We start from the raw sequence: 15639 nt of genomic DNA on the forward strand, positions 1-15639 counted from the left end.
TATGGTAAAGTCCAGGTTGACTTAATGTACTCAACCTTTCATAGAGGCCCGCTGGTATGTGTCTTAAGCAATACTGAAACTGGAAAATCGTCACTGGTATCGTGATGGTGCCATGTATTATCCATTCCACGACTGGTTTTTCAGAAACAGTTAATGTTAATCTTTCCAGTTTGTCTATGCTCAGCACCGTATAGTCTGCTCCTCTTTGTGCCAAAGAGATTTGTTTATCTGTAAGGTTAAAGACAGTTAACAATGACGTGGTGTTGATTAGACACCATTGCACGTAGCCTGAACGGAGATTTTGTAATGTCCAGCCTAGCAGCATTAAAGAACGTAGTTGAGACTGGCCATGTTGTAACATTAGCAAGTCCTGTTCTATTATGTCAATGGCAGATGATACAATGCTATCCAAAGAATAAATTCTGCAGGACAGAGTCGTTAACCCATTGTCAACTACAGAGAGCTTTCTCTAAATTGATACTATCAATTTCTCGTATCCTTTCTGCAGTTTCCATTTGTGTGACTTTCCATGCTTCATTGTAAGCAGAGTATATACCGGCGTATATGAAACGTTTTTGATGTGGTTCACGAGGTCCAAGTAAGAAATCTCGTAAATCAGCGTCTTGTTTAAGTAAAGTTAAGTGTTGTTTAATTTCTGGAAGTGTGGATTTATGTAGCCACTCAAGGCATAGTTTTCCTACACTGTATGTTGTAACTATCCCTGGATGTTGTTCCTGGGAATATCTTGTATCTGGCCTAGTTACTGTGAATTCTTGTGTTTTGTTCAGGAATCTATCTTGACAGTTATTCGTGTCTGTGGGCCAGATTAACCATTTTTTCCAAACAGGATTAGTTCTGTGCTGTTGTAAAATCTGTTTTACGTCTACCTCCTCATCTGCAGTGCCATTACTGTCAGGTGTGGCTGTAGGTATGGACGGTTTGTTTAAATCTTTTATCTTAGCTAAGCCAAGACAAGATGTTTGTTGAACAGTGTAATTTAAAAACATTATTTGTTCTGGGGTAATGCAGGCTCTGAATAAGGCTTCTAAACCTCGCACCTGCCAGTCATTTGTGCCCCAGACAGTGCTGGGTGCAACAAAGTCCCTCAAAGAAACCTTAAACTGGTGTGGAATCTTCAACAGCTCCACCGGGCCATAAATATCATAGTCAGTTGTGTCCTATGCTATACCACCAGGTATAGGAACGGCTGTGATGTTCACTGATGACAGGTCTCTTCGTTCACGATGAGATGATTTGTGAGGTTTCAGTAGCAACTGAGTATTCGTACTTGCTGTGTCCATTGTACTGTATTTTCCATCTATCATCTTTCCCAAACTTAAAACAAGAATGAGCCAAAGTAGGAGAAAAAGTACACCTAACACAATCCAAAATTCAACCCATGGTGAAACCAGATATATTTTTTCGAGTTGATGAAAGAATTCTGTTATTTTTTCTTTGAAAGTTTTATTTGCTGGCGTAGTTTAAGGTTCACTGGGATCCTCAGAAAATGTATCAAAGTTGATGAAATAGCCGGAGGCAGTTCTGTCAATTGTTGAGATTGCATCCGGATTTTTCAGAATCGCTGGAGCTGTCTCCTCCTTTGTTCTATTGGTATAGTCAGAGGCTATATCATTGTAGACAGGTGTTTCGTGACGAACCGGTATTTGGGGTTGAAGAGGTACAAGTTCCATTGCTTTGTTGCATAGTCCTTCTTTTCTTACTGCAGGCTTATCAAAGGTGATGAGTTTTTCAGTTTGAACCTCTTGGATTGTAGCAAGATTTTGATGTCTGCTATATCTCGGGAGTCCACTGGGCCTACTACTTATTATCAGCCACATGGTGTGGTTTTACCAGTTCAATTGACACAGACCTGTTCTCCTTTCTTCCAGCAGGGGGCGGCAGTAACACTGTTCTTGATCCGTGGATTGCTAGTACAGGTACTGGTTTTCTGTAAGAAGGCCCAAATTTCTTCTTATCCGTGATCTTTTCTCTGACTAGATCCCCAATCTTTGGAATCCAGACAGGCCTTGCTGTGACAGGTGGTTTTTCTTCAGTGGTCGTTGGCTTTTGTGTTGTGTTGCTCAGACTTCTTCTTGTTTCATTTAAGTCCTGTAAAACAGCCAAACGGTCTTTGATATCAAAGGGTTTTTGTTCCACCACTGATGTTTGACGATCAAGATCCTGGATGAGCATTCTAGTACCAAATAGTAATTCATACGGAGTGATTCCACCCAGAGAATTTCTTGGCGAAGACTACGTTGGACATTTATTAGATGTTTGACCCACCTGTCACCCGAACCTAATACCCTAGCTGTTATAGATTGCTTTATGTCACGTTTTTTTCTTTCCACTTCTGCATTTCCCTCAGGATGGAATGGACTTGAGTACCGCGATGCAACTCCCAAGCTGGTCATGGCCTCTTTGTAAGCTTGAGGGCTAAACGCAGGACCCTGGTCTGAATGCGGCGTGCTGATTGCGTATGTGCCGATAAAGACTCGCAAATCTTTTATAACAGTTCCGGCGTCAGCCGAGCGCTGAGGCCACATCCAAAGGAATCTTGTCCTAATAGTTGTGGGACCGCATCCGTCCATGGTGATGTCTGCGTGTAGAAAGTCTAATGCTGTCTAAAAGTGGTGTCTGTACTGGGCTGGCTACACTGTTTTCAGGTACGTGGTGGCTTTCAAAGCTATGATCTCTGTAACAGGTATCACATTTAATTCTGAATTTGTAAACTTCAACACTCATTCCTGGCCACCAGTAAATCTCTTCTAATTCTATTAGAAATTTTAAGATCCCTTGATGTGTCAGACCCTCTCCCATATGTGCTTCGTGAACCAAAGCACCTCTCTGGTTCCTGTTTGGAATTACTCTATCCCCCACTCCAGGGATTCGAGCAAAAGAAACGGAGTTTGCATCAATTATGTATGTATATCCGAGTGGATAATTTAGAGGTAACGCTGCATAGCTGCCTTTCATTGAGGCATTTACTGCTAGCATTGTTTCAACGTCTATTTTTTTTTTTTGAACGAGTGATTGCAGCTACAGAAGCCGTTTACACAGCTGCCTTCGCGGCTTCATCAGCCAATGAATTACCTGCAATGTGAACGCCATCACGCTGATGACTCAGTGTATGAATCATGTGAGTCTTTTGTAGTTCTTTTTGTAATAGAACTACTTGTTCCCAAAGCAATTTATGCTTAATTGTGCCACCTTTTGCATCTTTGAAACCGTTTTAAACCCAGTTCTACAGATATTCATTGCAAGACTGGACACAGTAATACGAATCGCACACTATGAGTGTGGGGAATTCGTGATCGATATTTTCAAGCGCCATCTTAAAAGCCTGTAGTTCAGCTCAGTGAGCTGTACAGTCTCCGAGTGATTGAGTTTTAGTGACCATAGGTCTAAATTTACCTTTGCGCCAGCGACCTTTAACAATTGCGCACGCCGCACTATATGCCTGTTTGTCCCCAATTGCTGGTTGTGCTGATCCGTCTGTATAAATTATACATCCGTAATGTTCTAGAGGCAGAATCTCGGTTGGCAGAGGACATTCGTGTTTGTATTGTAGAAATTCTTGTGTTTTTAAGTAGGGATCAAAAACGTATTCAACGTCTATTGCAGCAAGAGAATTAACCCATTGTATCCATCTCGGATGTAAAGCTAAAGGAGGTACAGGTGTAACGATCATTATGCGTTTACCCTGCGTGAGAGCTCTCTCTTTTGCTACTGCAATTTGAACCGCTGTCAGAATTTTTTCTGTAGAAGTGAATTTCATTTCAGCTTGTGTGTACAAGTGTGATTAGTAAGCTATTGGTACCTTTTCACCTTCATTAAAGGTTAGGTATGTGAATCCGCATCTCCCTGGGATGATTCGGATCACAAGATTGCGCACGTTGTCGCGTGTCTGTAACTGTGTTTTTGCTAACATGTCAGTTTGCACTGAACGCAAAATTTCTGGGTGTTTTTGAGTCCAATTAGTTGATTTGAAATCAGGTTTTATTAGTTCGTAGAGAGGTTTAACCCTTTCTGCATAATTTACAGCATAATTTCTTCCAAAATTCAGGAAACCTAGAATAGACTGTACGTTTTTCAGCGTTTTTGGAGGTTGGAGCAGCGCACATTTCTCTAGAAAGTTTGCTGCCAGGCTTTTGCCTTCACTTGATAATTCGTATCCTGAGAATAGGACGTTAAGGTGGGGAATTCGTGATTTCTTAAAATTGAATTTGTACCCCTCATAAGCGAACCCAAGTATTATGGTGTTCACTCTTTTCAAGTGCACGTCCAAATCATCGTCTGTAAGATAGATGTCATCGACATAAGATAATGCCTCATCATCATACATTTGTAGTAACTCTGTTACTCTGGCTGAGAATAAACCTGGACTATTCTTGAATCCCTGGGGGTGACTGCAAAATTGTCGCTGTGTCCCCATTATTGAGAAAGTGGTCAAGTACCTACTTTCTGGTGCAATGTTTTGACAGAAGAAACCGTTAGAAATATCTAAAGTGGTTTTATATTTTTTCCGCAGAATGTTATTCATGAGTGCTGCACTGTGTGCATTTTGTACTGCAAAAGTTTTGCAACAAGAGTTTAAGTGTCTGTAGTTCAAAACTAGACGATATGTATTGTCTGGTTTGGAGACAGGAAACAAAGGATTGTTCATGGATGAGGTGCATGTTTCAATCACCCCTTGGTATTCAAGTTGATCTAAGATCTCCCTGACCTGTGTTTTAGCTTTTAGCTTCTTGCTTAACTTGGTACTGCCTTTATGCAGTAGGTGGATTTTTTTAACTGGATTTTATGATGATGAGAGTCCTCATCCCATGCATAATGCTGGAGCCTGGGCTACTGCCCATTTTCTGGCTTACGTGTATTTTGTATGAATTGGAATGTGATTTGAGAAGGCTGGCATAATTATCTCTTTGCCATGTGGGCACTCCATGACAAATTCAGGTAGTCAGTCTTGTTCAGCTAGAAGAATGTCATAACCCTTAGATAGCTTCTCCCAAAAGAGTGCCTTTATTTTCCTAATTATGTCCCCCTCCATCCGGAGTGTTACTTCATATAACTTATGTGGTACACTAACCCTGGTGTCAGCAGTTTCAACTTTAATGCATTCATTCAAGTCCACTGTCTCCAGATGATCCTTCAGGATCTTGCAAGCTATGGTGACTTCTGCTGCGCTGTCTAGCATTGTCTGGGCCCACTCCCCGTTCTTGAGTTGTGTCCTCAAGATCCTCGGCATGTCTGATCTTTACACGTGCTATCTTCTTCTTGGTGAATTGAGTTTTCTTATTTTTTGGAACGTGCTGTTCGTCTTTGGACTTCATGCGCTCTTCCTTTTGTTCTGATCGTCCTCTTCTTTCGGATTTCTGCGAGGAAGTCTGAAAGGTATGAGAGGAACGTGTATCAGTATCTTGATATTTATCAGGTTTTCAAGAATTATCCCTATTTCTGAGGTTATACCTCTTTTCAGAGGGCTCCTGTTGAGGAAACCTTCCTCTGGACTGAGAACAATTCTCTTTAGGAAGTGTCTGTTTAGTGTTTTCCCATTTCTTTTTAGGAATAGTGAGATTATTGTTAATAAAAACTTTTTCAGGATTTTCAGTTAGTTGGGGTTTTACTGGTTTGCCACCCAAACTATTTCTACCTAGTTCTTCATAGGATTTTTCAATAATTCTTGCAAGTTCATATGGTTGCTCTGTTATATCAGTTTCTTTTAGTTTTTGGCGGATTGCCACGGATGCTGCTTCACCTTTGATATTAGCTAATAGTGTAGCCAACACCTGTTTGAAATCTTTTAGTAACTTCATACCAAGATTTAAGGCAGGTTCTGGTCCATATTCATTTTTAATTGTCTTAGGACGTCTGGTATTACCGCCATAGACGGAACACCATGTGTTTTTGTGTAGATTGAAGCAAAGACTGTACCCCAGGTTTCACAGTCCTCCACGTGTGGTGCGATCCCCATTGGTAAACAGATTGTCAGAATTCTGTATTTTTCATGAGGTTTACTATCAGGAAATACTGCCTTTATTTGAGTATTTTTTTTACTTAACCCGAACGGAATTTGTTCCCTTTTTGTGGGCAATTTACCAATGACTGATTGTATAGTCTGTGGTGTAATTGTGTTTGTGTTCCCCTGGTGAGGGGGTGTGCTGTGGAATTCTTACAGCAGGTTGGACTGTTGAAGTCTGCATTACATATTGAACCAACTGCCTATGTATTTTAATTAGCTGTTTTAGCTGAGCTAACAGTTCGGACGTGTCATTAGTTCAATGTCAGGATGTGGTGTATAGCTGGCTAGTACCGGCCATGTTGCTCCTGGTCTACCTAGTGGACCGAGCCTGGTAATGTGATTTTGATGTTGTAGGGCGCCTTCCAAACCAGAGTTGATGCTCTTGGTAAGTTAGTAGAATTTCAACGTCCTCGAAAGGTACGTATTCCACTGGAGGTTCCTCTACTTTGTAGAAGTGGAACTTGTGTGTTACTGGATCTGCTGCAATAAACAGAATCCATGAATAGAATATCTCTGTCTGCAGATATTCATCTGCCTCTATAACAAATATTGCTTTACCACCTCTCGATGATACTCCATTTTCTATATGTTTTATAGTGATTGTTTTCCTTATATTTACTGGGATGAGTATAGCATCCGGGTCCTTTTGTTGGAGACTTGGTCGGCTAAAACTGCCTGAGCTGCTTCTGCAGCTCTCTCCCTTTCGTCGTCACTCTCTGACATTTTGTTGACCAAAAGTTTGCAGAGCAAGTTTCAGGGAAACAAAAATTAGGTGCACAATATTTTGGAACACTGTATCCTTCAACGTTGAACAAACCAAAAAGTAATGGCGGATATTATATCCTTTAACCCACTCCAGACGTCTATTGGAGTATTTTATGGGAAAAAGGGGATCTGTGTGAAAAGCATGACTGAGTTACTCTAGTATCTAGCGTTAAATTATCGCCTTACCAAACGTTGGGCGCCATGTAGTATACTTCCTATATTCCCAATAAACTCTGTGCATTGGAATAATATATCCTATAGATGTGACGTAGGACTTATGTCTAATAGGTCTCTATCGAATATATTAGACTTAATTGTGAGTGCCAGCTAGCTCAGAGGGTATAGAGTCAAAATATTGAGTTTTTATTATCGACTAGACATAATATCGAGTAAAAAATATAGAATAGACATAATATCGACTAGACAAAATATAGACCACCAAAATATCGACTAGAAAATTTAATATCGAATAGAATAGACATAATATTGAATCAAAAATATAGAATGGACATAATATTGACTAGACAGAATATAGACAACAAAAATATCTAATTTAAGGTAAGTTAATATTAATTTTTAATTTTTGTGTAATATAATTCTGTGGCGAGTTGTGGGTTTATAGGGGAATAGGGTGGGAAGTAATTTAATTATAATTAATTAAATGTCATTTTATTTATTGGTATTTATTTAGAATTAATTGTTAATTAATTATTAATTGGTAATTAATTAAAATATAGTTGGTAATTAATTTTAAATGATTAATTGATAAATATGTTAATTTTAGTAATTTATTTTCTGTAGCGGGTTGTGGGCTTATAGGGGAATAGGGTGGGAAGTAATTTAATTATAATTAATTAAATATGTTATTTTATTTATTGATATTTGTTTAAAATTAATTGTCAATTATTTATTAATGGGTAAATAATTAAAATATTATTGGTAATTAATTTTAAATGATTAATTGATAAATATGTTAATTTTAGTAATTTATTTTCTGTAGCGGGTTGTGGGTTTATAGTGGAATAGGGTGGGAAGTAATTTTATTATAATTAATTAAATATGTTATTTAATTTATTGGTATTTTTTGGAAATAATTGATAATTAATTATTACTTTGTAAATAATTAAAATATAATTGGTAATTTATTGTAAATGATTAATTGATAAATATGTTACTTTTATTACATTATTTTCTGTAGCGGGTTGTGGGTTTATAGGGGAATAGCTTGGGAAGTAATTTAATTGTAAGTAATTACATTTTTTTTGTGTCTAATTGTTATTTATTTTTATATTGTAAATTAATTTATTGGTAATTGGTAAATAATTAGTATTAGTAGGTAATTTTTATTATTAGTTAATTTTTATTTGAAATTTTAATTGATTAATTCATATATTTTATAAAATAATTAAATATTTTAATTATTTTGTAATTGGTATTAATATTTATGTTATTTATATTTATATATGAAGTATTTACTTTCCCTACTATTGCACTCACTGGAGTGGGAATAGTCATTTTTAACCCTACGCTATCCAACGCTTTCTCTACTGTTGCACTCTCTGGAGTAGGAATAGTAATTTTTACCCCTACGCTATCCAGCGCTTTCCCTACTGTTGCACTCACTGGAGTGGGAATAGTCATTTTTACCCCTACGCTATCCAACGCTTTCCCTACTGATGCACTCTCTGGAGTTGGAATAGTAATTTTTACCCCTACGCTATCCAACGCTTTCCCTACTGTTGCACTCACTGGTGTGGGAATAGTAATTTTTATCCCTACGCTATCCAACGCTTTCCCTACTGTTGAACTCTCTGGAGTAGGAATAGTAATTTTTATCCCTATGCTATCCAATGCTTTTCCTACTGTTGCACTCACTGAAGTGGGAATAGTAATTTTTACCCCTGCGCTATCAAACACTTTCCCTACCGTTGCACTCTCTGGAGTGGGAATAGTTATTTTTACCCCTACGCTATCTAATGCTTTCCCTACTGTTGCGCTCTCTCGAGTGGGAATAGTAATTTTTACCCCTACGCTATCCAACCATTTCCCTACTGTTGCTCTCTCTGGAGTGGTAATAGTAATTTTTACCCTCTCACTATCCAACGCTTGCCCTACTGTTGCACTCTCTGGAGTTGGAATAGTAATTTTTACCCCTACACTATCCAACGCTTTCCCTACTGTTGCACTCACTGGAGTGGGAATAGTAATTTTTACCCCCACGCTATCCAACGCTTTCCCTACTGTTTCGCTCTCTGGAGTGGGAATAGTAATTTTTACCCCTACGCTATCCAACGCTTTCCCTACTGTTGCACTCTCTGGAGTGGGAATAATAAATTTAACCCTCTCCCTATCCTACAGAAAAAATATTGTATATGTTTTGTTAATAATATGTATATATATATATATATTGCAGTACTCCATCCACCAGAAATCCAATGGAACAACACGGATTCGGATAGACACGCGGACCCAGTTTCCTTGTGCTTTTTTATTTATTCAATTTTCTGCCCTGCATCTCATGCCGCCATGACGCGTTTCGGTCCGACCTGGACCTTAATCACATGACGCCCATATATATATATATATATATATATATATATATATATATATATATATATATATATATATATATATATATATATATATATATGTTTAAAAAATTAATTATTTATTAATTTTAAGTTTATTTAAGTATTTTAAGTATGTTTAAATTAATTATATTTATTATTATATTAGTTTTAAATTACTTTTAAGATATTTAAAAAATTCGATATTCTGACTGTCTATATTTTTTCCTATCGATATTTTGTAGTCGATATTTTGTACTTACCTGTTTGTAGATAGGAAGTCGATATTCTGGCATTCGATATTTTTACCTCGATATTTTGGCAAGTCGATATTTTGACTGTCGATATTCTGTCAATGATCCAGCTCAGAGGTCACTAGAAACTTTCTTGAATAAACAAGAAGGGATTAGTTTCTGATAACAGCATAACCATGACAACTTTGTTTCCCAAGAATAAGAATTGTATCTCTAGAGTCGCGGAAACAATAGATAGTTATTTCACTCAGTCAATCGTGCATGCTTCATTTCACCAAAAGTATTTATTGAACAGTCTTCTGTCTCATGCAGGAGTAATGAACTGCTACAACCGTAATACTGGTAGCAAAGTACAATGCGTACAGTATGAAGAGTATTATAAAATAATACTGTAAAAGCATGATATGGTTTATAAGCCATAAAATACATAGAATACATACATTAATAAATAAAGACTAAAAGTACTCAACCGGTGCTTCTAAAATACGCCTACTCTGGTGTACCTAACCTAGGTCTAGTACAAGGGAAGAAGTAAGTGAGGTGTAGCGTAGTTTCCGTATTTTTTTGCTAAGAATCTATCCAAGAATTGTCTAAGGGTCGAATCAGCTCTGTACCATGGTTTTAGAATAAAGGAGGTTGTAGAAAAAGGTAGGGCTAGGACCTTTCTCAAGATTTGCCCGGCGCTAACCGCCCTTGTACCATTCAAATTTACCAAACAATGAGGCAGGCGCCGGAGACCAGAAGGCAGGAAACAGAAGTTTATTCCGACGGAGCAGAACACATCAGATCAGACAACAAGGTATCGTCTCGAGGTGCTCTAACAAGTGAGCTGAGACTCAGCCTTTTATACCTTACAAAACACTTGGCATTACAGTCACAGCATTGTGAAACAAAGAAAAGATAACCCCATAATCCTCGTGTCAATCCTACCCCACATGTGTTCACAATAGGGACCCTTGACCTGCTGATAAGAGAGGGGGCAATGACGCAGCTGAATGTTCCGCTGATTATTAGGATGTGAGCGCCTGATCGTAGCCCAGGGGGTGGGGAGACCAGGATCAATAGTGGGTCCTTTGAAGAGGAGTGACTTCATACAATAAAGTGCAGTAAATGGTATCCTCTGGCTTAGGCGATGGCCTCGGACATGTGTGGTCAGTCGGACTCGGGGGAAGGGGTCATCAAAGGAGTGGCATTCATGCCGCGTGGACAATCGAGCGCGGAGGGAAGGCTTGTCAACAGAGGGGCATTCATGGAAGGAAAGGAGGTGTTGGTCAGGCGCGGCCGTGACTCCCAAGGACAGGGTCTTGCAGAAGGAGAAGGTTTATGACTTGTCCATGTGAGGGAGAAGGAGGGGGTCAGGGTGCGCGCAGGGTCAGAGTCGCACAGAGAGAGAGAGATCTTATGACCCGTACATGAGAGAACAGGGGCAGTCAGATACAGCTGGGGGGCTATGTCAGCTGAGGCGAAGGATGCCTCTTCAAGAGGGAAATGGGGGGGGGTGCCTGGGTCAAGCAGGAGGGTTGCCTTTTATAGCAGGGTCGCGCAGAGTGCTGGGTTTCATGGTCTATGCATGTGAGAGTGGGAGGGGGTGCTCAAATGCGCGCAGGAGGGAAGCCAGTGATTCTAATGAGTGGGCAAGAGGCCAAGGTGCCTAAAATGGCTGTTATGTACATATGGGCACGGGCTTTTACTGGGGGGGTGATACGGTCAATATTTTATGGTATTCATGGTGCATACAGGGAGAGGAGTGGGAAAAAAAGGGAAATGAACGCTGCTTATGTACATCAATTTGTCTATTTTCCACAAGGTCTGGTATCTCTCTCTCAGGACTCGATTTCCCAACAACCTGCAAGGGTAGCTTGGAAACACTGGAGCTGGATTTCTCAGCAAGAGAAAAGACAGCGTCTCTCTCAGTGCGTCTGCTGGAGGGTCGGCTTCCTTCGGCACTTGCTTTGGCGAGCTGTGTCGTGTGGGTAGATAGTCGAACTGCTCCAAACCACTGTGCGTTTGCCTGGACAAGTGTGGACATATTTATATCTTGAAGGTGCCTATTTTGATGTAAGGTTGAAAATAATAACGCCATCAAAGACTCAGTTCTTTGAAAACTCCATGAGTTCTTGGATAAATCAATATTCAAGCAAGGGGAAGTCCCTGACTGCTGAAGGCAGGTTTTTCCAAGAAATCGTTGTGGATTTTCGGAACTAGTGGAAGTAGCCATGCCGTATTTGGACTGCATAGGCTAAGTCTGTATATGGTTATGATTTCTATGCCTATATAAGGATAGGGTGATTTATACCTATATATGGGTATGAATCGGGAAAATTACACTAGGGTCCTAAATTCATATACAACAGTGGAACAGGTATTTTAACAATGGTACTTAAGCGCTCTGGGGTCAATCTCCTACCCTCCTTCGACAGTAGGTGACCTAAATGGGTGACCTCCTGTGGACAATACTGAAATTTAGAAAGAGAATCCTGATGTTCATGATGAGCCAAATGCAGCAACAAGTTAACAGTGCTATCTTTACAACCCTGCTCAGTATCAGAAGCAATAAGGAGATCATCAACATACTGCACCAATACATTGGAAGCGTAAGGGAATCCAACTGACTCTTTAAAGCCTGACTGTAAATACTTGGACTCGCAGTATAGCCCTGAGGAGCTTGACAGAACCTAAAGCTTCTGCCAGCTATTGTAAACCCACACAAGTACCTACTATCCGGATGTATAGAAATACTAAAGAATGCCTTTTTCAAATCAATGACAGAAAAGAATTTAGCAGAGGAAGGTATCATCGTCAAAAGAGTAGTAGTGTCTGGGGGGGGGCGTGTCCGAGCACGCTATGGCGGTGGACGTGCCTGGGAAGAGCTCCGGGTGAAGCTCCCCTACCACAGGCAATTTATCCGACTACGGCGTCTGTAACTTGCTGAAACCATCAGCGAGGACGCCGTAGGCTCCCTTCCCCGTGCTGATGAAGTTTGGAACCGGCACCTTCTTTCCAGCCGCTCCACCACACGAGACGACGAAATGCCCGTCACCGGACTCCTCAAGCCAGCGCCTCTGGCCAATCGAGGTCGGAGATGTGTTGGGCCTGCTAGGCCCTAAAGCGGTGGACGGCGATTTGCGGCGTCTGGTGCACCCAGCGATCTCGCCGATCTCCCCTCAGAGTGCCACAACAACACTGCAGTAGGGGTCCCTGGACCCCCGGATGCCGAGGTGGGGTGGGGCGGCTGACGAATTGGATGAGAGGTGTTGGCGCCGAATGCCGACGGAGACCGTCTCCCCCCTTTGGCCACAGTGAGATGAGCAGAGGCGGGTTGGAGCGAGGGAGCCCTGCCGTAGACTACCGGCGAAGCAGGGGTTGGAGCCCTCTGGGATCTGACCTGGTCCCCTCCTGTCTGACGTGAGCTGCTGCGCCCCACCCGCCTTCCCTAGACTGCCAAGCAGCCCTCGAGGACGCCTTGGGCCAGTTCTGACGGGACCTGACCTGACTTATGGCCACCCTCTATTGCTAATTTGCAGCGGATCCGGCGGCAGTGGCAGTTGGGGCCTACACGAGGTCGGTGAACCCTGAGACAAGTATGTGAACACTGCCCGCCCTAGACAATTGCGCAGAGAGAAGGGGACATAGATCTCTGCCAAACTAGACCACCAAGCGCAGACGCCCGGCTGGAGAGAGGGCCCGTGGCTCATTGCCTGATGTCCATCCTAACTCGCAACTTGAGAAGCGGGGCTGCGCCCGTGGCTGTACTAACTGTGAGTGCCCCTGTCGCGGCAACAAACTTTAAAGCTCGACTTGTTAGGCCGAGGGCCCACCTAGAACCATGGGCAGCCATTAGGGGAGACGGGAAATGACATAAGCTGCACGACTTTGGCGCCCCTCATTCGCGGAGCCACTCTTCCTACTGGGAGACTTTTGCGGGACCCCGACGGACAGATAAACGGCGTTCCCCCCAAACCTACTTTGTGCTGCCCAGAGCCACACAGTCTTCACCCACCACGGTGAAAAATCTCTCCCCATCACACTGTAACTGGAACACTAGTGAAATTCTCATGTCTAGCGGGCCCAAGACGAGAGCTGGCACAGGTGGCAACCTGGGAAAAGGGAAAATGGCAAAACAGACTGACTCGGACCAGACCGCCTCCAAACTAGACACGATGTTAGTGGCCATGGAGCGATTGGAGGAGTCGGTGCAGCAGACCCGAACATCGCTAGAGTCCAAAATTGACAAAGTAGCGATTGACCTGACGCACCTTTGCGCTGATCACAAAAAGCTTTCGGATCGGACGTTGGCCCTTCAACACGCCATGGAGGACATGACACCTAAAGTTAAACAGATAGACACACATGTCCAAGATCTCCTTAACAGAGTGGAATTCCTGGAGAATAGGGCAGAGGATTCAGAAGGGCGGGCACGAAGAAACAACGTCCGCATAGTGGGTCTACTGGAACGATGGGAGGGGAGAGAACCAGCGGAACTCATGGAACATTGGCTCCAGAACTTGCTGCCAGAAGGTACTCTTTCACAACAATTTGTGGTGGAACGTGCCCACCGAGTGCCGATCCGTCCTCCCCCCACAGGCTCCAGCCCGAGACCTATGCTCATTCGCGTCATGAACTACAGAGACAGCAAGGCCATACTACGTGAGACCCGGAAACTATCCGATGTCAGAGTTGAAAATGCCAAAATCATGTTTTTTCCCGATTACACTGTGCAGGTACAGCGCCAGCGCCACTCCTTTTTGGCGGATAAACAGCGGCTTCGAAGCTTGGATTTGAAGTATTCCCTCCTCTTCCCTGCCCGCCTGCGAGTGGTGGCGCAGGTGAAGACACACTTTTTCAATACACCAGAAGCAGTTGAGGCTTGACTTGACTTTGGCGTAGACACGGAACCTAGAGAGATGCCGCAGAGGATGCGGCGTGATCGTGGACCCCGAAGACGACGCCGTAGGAGACCATCACTTACATGTTCGACACACTCGGAACCTGAAGCACGCCCCACACCTGAACATATGCAGAGCGAGCAACAAGAGGACCTCTGCATGGCGGCGCTGTTTCACCCCCTGACTAAGAAACGCTGCCCAGACTAGGTGCACCTTGCGGTGGCGAGGAAGTGTTATATGAGAAGCCTAAAGCTTACCAGTTCGGTCACACCATACTCCCTAACCTACCGCTGCTGGGAACACCTTGGGAGGGAGGCGTCCTCACGGAGACAGTGCTAGGCAGTTGGACAAATGCTGACCTGGACACATTGGGCGACCTCTATGCAGATGGCGCTTTACTCTCTTTTGAATCGCTGGCAGCTAGCACAGGGCTATCCCCTGGGCAATTTCTGACACACGTGTCACTACTTCGCCTACTGACACAGGCTTGGGGCGACCTAACAGTGGAACAGCCTCCCCACTTGCTGATTCAGTACGTACACGTGATGGATAATGGTTCTCACATAGTACACTGGCTCGCCCAAGCACTGCACACGCACACACAATTCTCGCCGCAACGCCTACCCGACAAAGGGACTGCCGACAGGGGTCGCAACTGGACCGACAAGCAATGGGCAATGGTGATAGCCGGGGCGGTTAACATTCCACGCAACTCGCGATTCAAGATCATACAGTATTACATAGTGCATCGCACGTACTTGTCCCCGGACAAGATTAACCGATACTTTGACCTAGACTCATTAGCATGCCCCAGATGCGGACTAGTAGACGCGCACCTATTACACATGCTCTGGCAATGCTCTCTCCTGAGTAATTACTGGACACTGATTTTGACCTCTTTAGCGGCGGCGACTGGGGGTAGTCTGCCCCACACCTGGGAAGCTTGTTTGCTGGGTCTGTTCAAGAGAACGAAACAGACTAAAGTACAGGCTAGATTCTGAGATCTGGGACTGATAACCGCGAAGCTCCTCATCACCAAGCGCTGGAAAAATAGCGCACCTCCACAAGCCACGGACTGGCATGTTTCATTTGACACCAGGGCGAGGGCGGAGAGTGTGGCGCTGCACAGGGAAGAGACGGCGGGG

The sequence above is a fragment of the Lissotriton vulgaris genome, chromosome 6, assembly GCF_964263255.1.
Source record: "Lissotriton vulgaris chromosome 6, aLisVul1.2, whole genome shotgun sequence".
In the NCBI taxonomy this organism is placed as follows: Eukaryota; Metazoa; Chordata; class Amphibia; order Caudata; family Salamandridae; genus Lissotriton; species Lissotriton vulgaris.